At 31.2% G+C, this 13,070-nt stretch overlaps 1 long non-coding RNA gene across 1 annotated transcript; it reads left to right on the top strand.

Moving 5' to 3' along the window:
- The first annotated feature begins 533 nt into the window (after window positions 1-533).
- LOC125576519 lies at window positions 534-5,976 on the top strand. The gene is made up of 3 exons (XR_007314932.1): window positions 534-4,148; window positions 4,250-4,287; window positions 4,823-5,976. It is a non-coding gene; the product is annotated as an uncharacterized LOC125576519 (long non-coding RNA).
- Window positions 5,977-13,070: the final 7,094 nt, after the last annotated feature.

The raw sequence follows: 13,070 nt of genomic DNA, 5'->3' as shown, positions 1-13,070 counted from the left end.
TGTTGGTGATGTCAGTGTCTTTTTTTTAATTGAAATGCCACTTACATATAAACCTACTTAGGGTCTGACTGGTTTCCGCGCTACCACCCGCAAACGCAGCTTTTGCGGTTGATAGCGGTTAACAGCGTTTCGAAACAATCATACAAACCACTATAAATCGCTTCAAACCGCTACGAACCTCTTAAAATCAAAAGCTGGTTCCAGCTGGCGTTTGCGGTTGCGGGAGGATAATTTTTTTTTTTTCAAAAACCATATAAATACAAAAATAAAAATATTCAATAAAAAATTTAAATTGGAATTATAAATATACTAAAATATATCTATTATATTTTAATTAATATTATAAAATTTTAAAATAAAAATATTTTCTATAATATTAAAAATTTAAAACTATAACTTTCTAAATATAATTTTTAAATGTAAATATTGTTAATTTATTATTTAACCGCTGCTGCATTTGGTAGTTAACCAGTCATAAGTATCCCGTAAATGCACCAATTTCTAACCGCAGAACCAGTCGTACAAATATTTTAAAACCGCTAGAAACCGTAACCACCCGCATCCGCAAACTCCCATAATCACAACTGCAACCGCTGCGTTTGAACCAGTCAGACCCTTAAAGATGATACTTAAATCTGTTATTCTTAATTAATATTGTTGGTCTCTTAAAGTTGTATATGGTAATTTATTTCGTTGAGTAGTTTTAGAAAACTTTGTTATTTAATATTTGAGTTAATAAAAAAAAATTCCAAGACAAAGAGTAAATATCCATAATTATATAAGATTTTCACTCTAATATATTGAAAATCATGATTTTAAAATAAAATATTTTAAGAAAATGCAATGAGTCTTATGTTGACTTAAAATATTTTGATTCAAACTAACATATCTTCATAATATAGATATTTCTATAATAAAATTAAAATTGTATATAAATATAACTATATGAAAATACAAATATGTTTATCTAACCCGTTTTACGTTGGTTTTTGTTTTATTTTTAATATTTTTTAAAAAGATTTTGTTTCTAATATTTTAAAACTGAAATAAACTAATTCATGTTCTTAACTCGTCAAGCATCAGAAAAATTTGTGACTAATTAATTAAACAAATCAGAGCTAGTTGACTAAATATTTCTCGGTAAATAATAAATATACTTAAATATATATTCTAAGCCAATAATTTAGGAACACATATATTAAATATAAATATAGTTATAGAATAGTTTCATTATTTTAGTTATCTATGAAAAAAACTTATACAGAAAGTTTGTGAGACATAATCTGAACATACTATACGGTTTTACGTATATAGGAAGCATATTTTATAAAATATTAAATACAAAGATTCAGTTACATCGAAAATAAGATTCGCTTAAATAACCTAAGTTTTGCACGTATTATTAATTTAGAATAAAGTTAAATACAGTTATATATTATTTAACTTTATACATAGCATTTATGGAATTTATAAACTATATGACCAACTTTATTTCATAGAATTGTCTTCGACCATCGGCCATCTCTCCATATTTAATAGAATCCTAACCAAAAATTGGTTAATATCACACATTTCAAATCATATGAAACTAAACCGGACAAAACAGAAAGTAAAACCCTGGTTAACCGGACTTGTTGGTTGCACTTGCCCCTAACCACCGCAGTCGTGACTCGTGATCTTCTGAGTTCCGAGCCACCTCACTCCTCCCAAAGGACAAAAACAGATCTCGGGAGTGTAACTCAGAATAGAAGCAGCAGAACAAACAAATAAATTATAGAACAAACCTTACGAAAAAGAAGAAAAAAACAAACCTTACAAATATATAAAGGATACATAGCTTGTAAGCTTGCTTATAGTCATGCGGAAACGAAACGCTTGCAATGGAGAACATTCAAATTCCAAACTTTAATTCAGGAAACAACAAAAAATCCAAGCTTTGTTAAGATCTCGACTTTGGAATTCAAAAAATCTTTCGTTAGTTACAGTTAAAAGAGAAAGAAAAATTTAAATAGTTCCGTGCTTAAATAAAAAGAAATTCAAAAAATATAAAACTGAATTAAAAGTATAGCTTAAAAATACTTCAATGGTATTGTCTCGTAAATATTGTTAAAACAGAAGGGCACCTCAAAAACAATTCCTCAAAATTATTACAACTTGATTTCTTTACAAAAGAGGACATCACAATCTTCGGTTGTCACCGCTACAGCTACAGGATACTGAACAATGGAAACATTACCAGAAAATACCAAGAGAAGCAGAACTAACAAAAGCTTACACAACGAGAACAACAGCATATTATATATCAAACCCACAAAAGATCCTGGCGGATGCAAAATATCTTCAACCCCAAGAATAGGACAGGTCAAGGACGAGTGGGGTACACGCGCCCTCCGTTGCCTTTCCCGTTGCCGTCGCCAGTAGGCCGGCTAATAGCGGAGGGAGAAAAGGCAGAGACAATGGCTTCAACGGCCATAGTCTTTACCAGCTTCCTCTTAACGGGAATCACACTCGCTATTTCTTTCTTCACCTTACGCTCCGACGTAGAACTAGAGCCTTCTCCTTTAGAACTCATCTTCAATGTAGATCTATGTGTATATGTATGTTTTGTGTTTGTTTGTTGCTTTTGTAATGGTGAAGCCATGCAGAAATGTGGTTGGTTTATATAGAAAAGAGGAGATGCCTTCAAGTGAGTACTGTTAACTTCTGCTCTAAGTTGCTCCATGTCTTGTCAGCCATCCATTGCTGTAAAGAGGAAATTTACGTTAACACCTTCTACTTCTGATTTAAGTTCCAAATTAAATAATAAAACCCAAGCGAAATTTACGTTAAATTTCGTGCATTTTGTTCTGGAGTATATGTGGATACATATAAACCTCTTAAGAAATAAATTAAAATTAACACTAAACTAAAACTATATTTTAAAATATTCATGCATTATTTGATTAATGTAGTAGTATGTATATATTTGGTAGATGAGGAGCCGGCAACTTGGGAACTAAGTACCGGTCTGCCGCTGTTACAAGAAACTGGGAAGACAACAGTCCACATATATGTCATCGGGAGTATTTTTTATTCAATACTTTCTATAAAATACATAAGTACATAAATAACTAAATATATATATGTATATAAATATAATGTGAAAGGAGCTTTATTTATCTTTCATTATATCAATATACTGTATATATCTCATCATTTAATAATAAGTAGTGTTTTAGTATTGTTATCTCTGTTTCAAAAAAGAGCTTTAATTATTAGATGTTCTACATCCTGTAATAAATCATTGGGCAGTATATATGTGTATGGTTAATTTTCCACTTTTTAGGTAGTTTTTGGGTGTGAGTTATGTCCATCACCAATATGATATCAGAGTCTATGGTTAAGCCCAACAGATGATTTCCCATATAAACAGTTTTTTACCTATGTAGACTGTAAAAATGATCCATCTTGTTGTGGTATGTCCGAGATGTTGGGCTTGGACTGTTTCCATTGGACCGTTTTCCACCCACATCATGAGAGGGGCTATTAGATGTTTCACATCGTGTAATAACATGATCTTTGGGCAATATATATGTGTATGGATAATCCACTCCTGAGCTGGCTTTTGGATGTGAGTTAGGCTCATCACTAATATTTATATTTCAAATACATCTAAGACGATGACAAAAATAAACTATTTTATTTGTATTTTTGTCTTATTCTTTTTTTTTTTGATAAAAGCTGTCTTCTTTTTATTATTATGTTCTAACTAATCATATAATTGTAAGTGATGTTTTAGTATTATATAATATATATTATAGCAATGTAGTAAATAATCATGGGAAATTTGAATGCATAACAATAGCAAAATACGAAACATAGATTCTAACCATATTATATGTTAGGCTACGATATATTGAGCCATATTTATGTATAATGACAACAATGCCCCGCGCGTGAGCAAGCATATGCCTACCGTTTCTTCTATTTTTCTTTATCCAGGAAACTGAACAGTTTTCATTCACTTTATAACCCTAACAAAGCAACAAAGAAGAAAGATTTGGAGAGAGAGTTTTGGTGGAATTGCGGTGGGATTTCGGATACAAAAGGCGGTGGTAAGTGGCGTACGTAGGCCGATTTCAGACGGGAAAGCAAAGGCATCAAGGGAGGTAAGTTCGATTTAAGAGTTTAAACCACCATAATATCTTTTTCGCCAAAAGCTTGCTCTGGTTTTTTTGAAATTGATACATACCTCTAGAATAAATTGCAGATCTGCGTGAACGGGGTCATCGACCGAAGCGTTGTAAGGTACTATCGAAATTGTTTCACCGTTCCAATATACATGTCTGGGCTGTTGGCATTCTAAAGTATCAAAGTTGATTATTTGCTTCTCTGAAAAAAACCTTCTCTTTCTGTTTCCCGAATGTGAGTGTTCAAGGGAAAATTACAGCCTGGGCATTACTAGAATATTTGATAATCATAAGTAGTATAGGTGAATGTTATAAAGTATATTTGACTCTCTGCTTTGTCCAACTCGTGTCTGCAATTACATACAATTTGTCCCTTTTGCTGTGTAAATGAAGTATATTGTCGTGCATGTTGGTCTACCTGTGTGTACTTTGTATTGTAAATAATCGACTACATTCTATAACCTAACCATCACTATATTATGATATGTCCCTTACTGACTATACTTATATTTATGTAGTATAGTATAACATAAACAAAGAACACTTTTCCATATTGCAAATTGGACTACTTCTGTTCAACACTATCTATTTCTTTCAGTCTTATGTGGGTTTGTTGATTTAGGCCCTTATATCCAGTTTATTTCTCCTGACAGGATGGAAGAGTTAGATTTGCCAGAACGCTTGTTTCAGACAGGGTATGATCCCACGGACCGGAAAAGAATTAACAACTATTTCAATTTGCGGTGGATTGAGGCTGTAAAAGCAGCACTTTCAGATTCTCAGCAGGAGATTTTGGCGGAATCTCAGTTTAGACAACTAATGCTTATGGGGGCTCATACATTTTCAGTAATGTTTGCACACCAGTTGTTGTCACGGCAGTTGGTGATTAGGAAGTTGTATGAGCTGTGGTGGTTGTTTGTAGGAAAGTCAATTTGTTATGGTACTGGGGACTTTGCCTTAGTTACATGTCTCAATTGTGTGACACCGCCAACGCCGTCGGTGGGTGGGCAGCAGATGGGAAAAGGAAAAGGCAAATCAAAGGAAAAACAATTAGGTGGTGATGGAGTTGTTTGGAAATCATTATTTGGCAGTGGGGAGACGATAACCCCAGAGTGGATCCTATGCAGGTTGAGCCAAAAAAACAAATACAAAGATGAAGACACTAGATTGCGTTTGTGTCTTTTCCTGCTAGTAGAAGGTATTCTATACCCAACTAATGGTTCAACACAGATTAATATGCATATTAATTGTATATATGTATCCTTTAGAGGAGGATCAATAAATTTCGAGCACTTTAAGTTCACTAGTTGTATCATGTTTTTCTTTTGCAATTAGTGTAGGACTTATGTCAAACTGTACGATACTATATTATACAACATATAGTATAGTTTGAAATGGCCATCATGCTTAATATACGAGCTACACAAATGCGTACATGTGGAGTATTGTTGTATAGTAGAGTATAGTACAGTTTGTCACAAGTTTTCCTACCCTTGGTTAAATGTATATCGGTTTCCTACAAAAGAGAATCCAGAAATTTTGAGCATTTTAAGTTCACTGGTTATATCATTTTTTTCCTTTGCAATCAGTGTAGAACTTGTGTCAAACTATACGATACTATAATATACAACATATAGTATAGTCTGAAACGGCAATCATGCTTAATAATCGAGAGTGGCGTACTTGGTTAAAAAGGAATTCATTGAACTCACAAAATTTGGGTATGAATCTTTCTCCTGACCCATTAACTATATTTTGACCCCTCAAAAAAAATTTTTGGATTCGCTACTGGCTGGAACTTGTCTGAACACATGTATTGAAGATCTGACTTTTTTATTTAAACTATACCATATATTGTATAGTATAGTTTTTTTTTGGGTCACCTCCGACCTATATAATTGGACCCTTATTCAACTTCATATTAGAACGTCGAAACAAAGCGAACTTGGAGATCTATGGTTTTTACCAAAATGTGGACATACTAAATTGAATATAAGATTGTCTTCTTTCTATTATACATAATAGAAAAAAAATCGTTTAAAAGCAATTGAACATGTGTTTTTAACTTCACTCCTCTTCCTTCTACGCACACGCGCATACAGGGTTATTCCTGGCAATATTGGATGTAACTAGTTCCATCAAGAACTTTCTCATGTAAAATGGATATAAGCTTAATATTAGAGTCCAATATGAATGTTCACCAAATTTCAATAATCACTGATGCTTGCAATTATATTAATCGATAATTTTAAATAATAATGTTGTCAAACATAATATATTTTAAAACCTTATAATATAAAATATAATTTTCTTATATATGATCATCCTAATGTTTCTGCTTTATTACTATTAATGTCCAAAATATCTTGTTACAAAGAGAATCAATAGATATGACCATGTTGAAAATAATTATGTAGAAACATGATTACATTTGTAGATCTGCTTTGGATCTAGAGAATCTCCTTTTCCATGTAATCGTCTAGGGATAACTGAAGCCATCATATCCTCTCTCTCTCTCTCTCTCTCTCTCTTGTAAATTCGTTTCTTTTCTTTTTCCTATTTCTGTGTTTTGTACTTTCTGTCTATTATTATATTTTCTGCATGTTCAGACTAGTTCAGATCACAACAGATATACTTGGTCGTTAGGAACTGTCCAAAGATCAGCCAAGGACCCATTATATTTTCTAAAATTTTACATTTATGAGACCTAAAGATTTTGTTGTCAGATACTTGCGAGGAAAAATGAAAGAAACGTAACGGAGATTTGATTACAGAACAAACACAATTATAGTTTTTAGAGTTAGATTCAAATACAACCATGATGAATAATATCGGCTGTGAATTAGCATGATTTTCAAACAGAAATTATTAATAATAATAAATATTTTAGAAAAATCTATTCACAATACCGTGGACCAGCTGTCGAGTCCTAATCAGACGTGGACATTATTATATCCAATAAATTATAAGTTTGTTTTCCATCTAATAAATGATGATAATAGTAATAAAATGGACGAACCCAAGCTTGTTTCCGTGTATAAGTATAAATTTATATCGCGAGTATACATTAATCAGTTGGAATATTAAACTGTGTGTTAACTAGACTTCGAAAATAAATAAATGAACTGGCAAAAGGGTCACGGTGCAGTGGAACTTCTTTGCCAAGACAATGTTAAGTGATTTACAATTAAGATGATACAACATACATGAACATGAAGTTATTTCCAAGTGATTTATCCTAGTTATTTAAATTAATTAGACAATAGCATTCATTTGTCACCTTCGGACTTATTGTATTTCTTTAATGTTGGATTGTGGCTGCAAACAGCAAATGGCAAACAAAAGATACTACTAATTTATTATCAACAGTACATAATAGTCTTGAAAATCTGTACGAACATAATATTAGTTTTCTATCTTCATGGCAAGTTTTATTCTATTAGTGTAATTAAACGACCAATAATTACTTTGTCTTGAATTATTTGATCTCTCATTTTCTTCGTTGATTTTAGACATAATGTCGACTATACTTGTAGAAACTAAATACTTAAAATTTAATTTGACTGCTTTTATTTCGTTTTTATCTTTTAAAATAATCATTTCTAAGGTTAGAGTGCATATAGAGCTATAAGTTTAGGATCGATACTCGTCAAGAAACTTAATTACGCATATAATAATCTGGGTTTTAATAATATATAGTTTAAAGTGTTCTCACTTGGCACCATGTAAACATATAAACTTTTTACGTCGTGGGAAAAGACTAAATTTCTAAGAACTTTACTACCATGATGACATATAGTGTTTTAGAAATTACCATTACTTACAATGTTAGTTATTTTTAACCCGATTAACCCATAATGGTCATGTCTTTTACACATAAGCATTCATTGGTTTTGTAGTTTTTTTAGTTAGCGTTTTCTGTCTCTTTTATCTATGTTTACAATGAAAACAACATATACTCTATCTATTTTCGAATGTAAGATTTTTTATTTCATAAATAGATTTTTATATTATTAAAGTATTTTGTCTATTTTAAAATATTAAAAATTATTAATTGATAATTATTAAAAATATATAGTAAAATAAACAACAGATTTAGTTATAAATATTTATTATATGCTCTTTCGGAAACGGGAAATGGAAGGAGTATGAAATAGCATGAAGCACTATTTGTAGCAGATCACAGTTCACAGGGCATACAAAAAAGCACGAGGAATATCTACAATATAAACAACATAAAGTCATAAACATTGTTTATTTTTAAAGAGCACACATGTCATCGTACTATAAATTAACGCTCCACAAGAAAGAGAAATATCAGAACTGAAGGCTACCGGAGTCCGGAGCGTGGTCCACACACGCTTACTCTTCATCGGTTCAACTATCTGCTTGGGCTTTAAACGAGGCCGAGATGGAAACACAGCTTCCAGGATCATCGTCTTCACTAACTTCCTCTCTTTTGGTAACACTCCCTTGTTTCGGCCCCAACCGCAGCGGCCGCCACTCTCCATCCTCTACTGCATCCGCATGTTTCACCACTGAGCTGCGTCTTCACTCTGTTTGTGTGATTTTGTCTTGTGGTCTTATGGAGAACCATAAGTTCCTAGATTAGCTTCAATTTGTCAGTTGATGATACTTATTCGAGAAGCTAGCATTTAATTAAAATAACATTTCTGTCTTTTTTTTAATTTTGATATTTCCCACGTGGCTCTAGCCTTGTATATTAAGCTTCATAAAGAACCACTTACGTGCAATTAGTTATTTAATCAAGTGATACTAATTATTAGTGCTTAAAGAAATTTTTTTTTTCTCGAGTTAATTATGACATATGGATTGGATTGGTCCCTATTTCAAGTTTTTTCTTTCTTTCTTTCTACTTTCGCTTTTCGACCCTTAATCATAAGTTTAATTATTAATCTGAAAGAGCTGTTTACTAGTACTAGTTATCATCTTTTGTCACGTGAAACAGGAGCTCAAATTACTATGTACGTACAATTCGATTAGAAACAAGTGTACCTATGGTATAGGCTATATAAGAATAACTAACCGATTAAAATTAGCGAATAGTCGATAGTACTAATCGTGCCAGAAGTTAAAATAGAAAACTCGATCTCACAACTTTAAGGAAACGTGAGCTGGATTAGTAATATGTTGGATTATTGGCACTATTAGCCTATCGTAGGATTAAAATTAGCGAATAGTCGATAGTACTATTCGTCAACGTTATTTTACTACTCTTTCTACATCATTTTAAGTGGTTTTAAAGGTTTTTTAGAAAAATTGAATACAAAATTTTATGTAGTTTATCGTGGTTACATAAAAGTAGTATTAAATAAAAATAGTTTAACCAATAAAAAAATATAGTATTTTGTAACTGGTTACAACTTTTAAATAACATTAAATTTTATTTAGATTAGTGAGAACGTCATTTACTATGAAACAAAATTAAAATCTTTAAACATCATTTAAAATGATACGGAGAGAGTATGTTTTATATGCGAAAAAATTAAAACTATGAAAGTAACTCCATTTGCATAACACTACTCGCTTTTAGTTTCCAGATACGAGATAAAAAAAGTAAAATTTAATACTAGTAACAATGATCATTCAAAATTCATCAATATGAATGAACAAAACACAAATTTGTACATGAGCATATACTACTGTTTGACGGAAATTGAACTGAATTGGAAAATATTTTTTAATCGTTGCTACGTTGTATATATTAATCACTAACATTTCTTAAAGTTTAGGTCAATAAAAATAATATTATGATTTAAATACACTCAAAATTTGGACGAATGAACTTGAAAAGAAAAACTATAATTCGTTTTTAAGAAAAATACAACAAAAGTCCACACGCTTTCCATAAACACAAAGAAACAAGTCTGGTCAAAATGCATTAAATATTGCTCCAATTTAGATTCCATGCTGAAACTAAATAGGTTAATTAGACAGCACAGTGGCATATGTAATCAGATAGATGATTAGAAACTGTTAACATAGTTATAACAAACAAAAAGAGTACTGACTAGATAGTAGTAGCATAAACATAATCCATACAACATGGGTTTCTTTACAAAAGATGATATCGTAATCGTCGTCACCCTAACTTACCTGCCGGAACATGAACAATACAAACATTCAGATACAAAGAGACGCATTATTAGATTACACATAGACGAAAAGAACACCACCTTATCATAAACATAATTACATAACCCATACAACATGTTTTCTACAAGACGATGATATCATCATAATCATCTCACCCTCTACCGGCCGGAACAAGAACAATACAAACATTCAAACTTAAGAGAAACAAAGAGACGCATTAATTACTACATCAAATTTAGACGACAAGAACACCAACTTATGCATATAAAAGCACACAAAAAAAAAGACAGAAGAGTTCACAACGGTGGCGCAAATATCTTCAACCCCAAGAAAAGGACGGATCAGCGACGAGTAGGGTGCACGCGCCCTCCGTTACCGTTGCCGCCGGTAGGCTCGGAACCCCGGGTGCTACCAGAGCGGGTGAAGGCAGAGATAATGGTTTTCACGGCCATAGTCTTTACCAGCTTTCTCTCAACGGGAATCACACTAGCTGTGTCTTTCTTCACCATCCGATCAGCCATAGAACTAGAGTCTTCTCCTTTGGAACTCATCTTAAGCCTTCTTATGTAGATGTATTAGTTTCTATGTATGTATGTGTCTTGTGTATGTGTGTATCAGTATATGTGTATGTTGTTGTATTTGTGAAGCAATGCAAGGTTTCTTTATATAGAGAGGATATGCCTATCAGGAGGAAATTCATTTACCATATCTTACTTATGGTATAAGCTTGGAAAGGAAAAATTAAAGAAAATCAAGCGAAACTTACATTTATTTCCTATAATTTTGATAGTTCTGGTTTAGATAGACAAGAAAATCCACGTGTGAACCACACATTTGTTGTAAATATGATTTTAATTAAAAAACGATCTCTTTTTTTCTTTCTAAAAATTAAAAACGATCTCCTACTTATGATTTAAGCTTCAAATGGAAAAGAAAAATAAAATCAAGCGAAACTTCCGTTCAATTTCCTTAAATTTTCGTAGTTCGGATTTAAATAAACTAAGATAGTTAAAATAACATTACAATAATATGAAATTTCTATGCATCGCGGTTTATTTGATTAATTATATGCATTTATTAGACAGGCGAAGAGGCACCAGCTTAAGAAATAACTAAGGACCATTTGGAACTGGGAAGACTAACATTCGAAACATGAGTTTTTAATTGTATTATAAAATGTAGAACAACACCAAAAAAAATTCAAAAATAGAAAGCATACGTAACATTAATTACTGAGTAAAAAAATGGGATAATACATGAACTGGTATGGATCAATATAGACTTATGTTCTATGCATATATCATATAGGGAGAAAAAGTGATATAGTTAAGCCACAAAAAAAAAAAGTGATATAGAAGTGTTCATGCTACTAACGTTTATCCATATAGTGTTCATTCCATTAGATATTAGTATCTATAACTAAGGACTTGACTGGTTCAAACGTAGCGGTTGCGGTTACAGTTGCGGTTGCCGAAGTTTATCGATGCGGGTGGTTGCGGTTTCTAGCGGTTTTAAGATATTTGTACGACTGATTATGCGGTTATAAATTGGTGCGTTTGAGGGATACTTATGACTGATTAACTACCAAATACAACAGCGGTTAAATAATAAATTAACAATTTACATTTTTTATAATTATAAAAAATATTAAAAATCATAATATTAGAATAAATATGAAAATTATATTTAGAAAGTTATAGTTTTAAATTTTTAATATTATATTAAAAAAATTATTTTAAAATTTTATAATATTAATTAAAATATAATAGATATATTTTAGTATTTTATAATTTCAATTTAATTTTTTATTGAATATTTTATTTTTGCATTTATATGGTTTTTGAAAACAAGAAAAAATTATCCTCCCTCAACCGTCCGCAACCGCAATAAGAGGTTCGGAGCGGTTTGAAGCGATTTTAGCGGTTTGTATGATTGTTTCGAAACGCTATCAACCGCTAACAACCGCAAAAGCTGCGTTTGCGGGTGGTATCGGAAAAAACAGTCAGACCCTAACTTGTTAAAACTAAAAAAAAAGGATTCTTATTGGCAAATGGCAATAGTTTTTTTTTTTTTTTTTTTTTTTTTTGGTGTAACAAATGGCAATAGTTATTTTCGAATCATGCTGTTAACGTTAATCCATAATGTTTTTTCCATTATACATTAAAAAAAGATTTTTTTAAGAAATGCTAGTAGCTTATGACAAACTTTTTAAGAATAATTCATATTGACAATAGTGATTTCTTAATTTTATTTTCACGTTGACCATTACCAGATAAATAATCTCATAAACAGAGGGATTAAACTTATTGAAACTGTAAGTGCTTGTGTTTGATACCAAAAAAAATACAAACAAACAATAAGTCGTTCGCTTTACATTAGACAAGACACTTTGGGTTTGACTGGTTCAAACGCAGAGGTTGCGGAAATTTGTGGATGCGGGCGGTTGCAGTTTCTAACGGTTTTAAAAAATTTGTACGACTAGTACTGCGGTTAAAAGTTGGTGTGTTTGTGGATGACTTATGATTGGTTAACTACCAAATACAGTAACAGTCAAATAATAAATTAACAATATTTACATTTAATATAATTATAAAAATATCAAAAATCATAAAATTATAATAAATATAAAATTTACATTTAAAAAGTTATAATTTTAATTTTTGAAAATTTATTGAAATTGTTTTTATTATAAAATTTTATAATATTAATTAAAATTTAATAGATATATTTTAATACTTTCATAATTTCAATTTTAAAATTTTTATTAAATATTTTTACTTTTAT

This window comes from Brassica napus, chromosome A7 (assembly GCF_020379485.1).
Source record: "Brassica napus cultivar Da-Ae chromosome A7, Da-Ae, whole genome shotgun sequence".
In the NCBI taxonomy this organism is placed as follows: domain Eukaryota; kingdom Viridiplantae; phylum Streptophyta; class Magnoliopsida; order Brassicales; family Brassicaceae; genus Brassica; species Brassica napus.
Note: the sequence above shows the minus strand (reverse complement) of the source record. Positions and strands in the feature narration are given on the sequence as shown.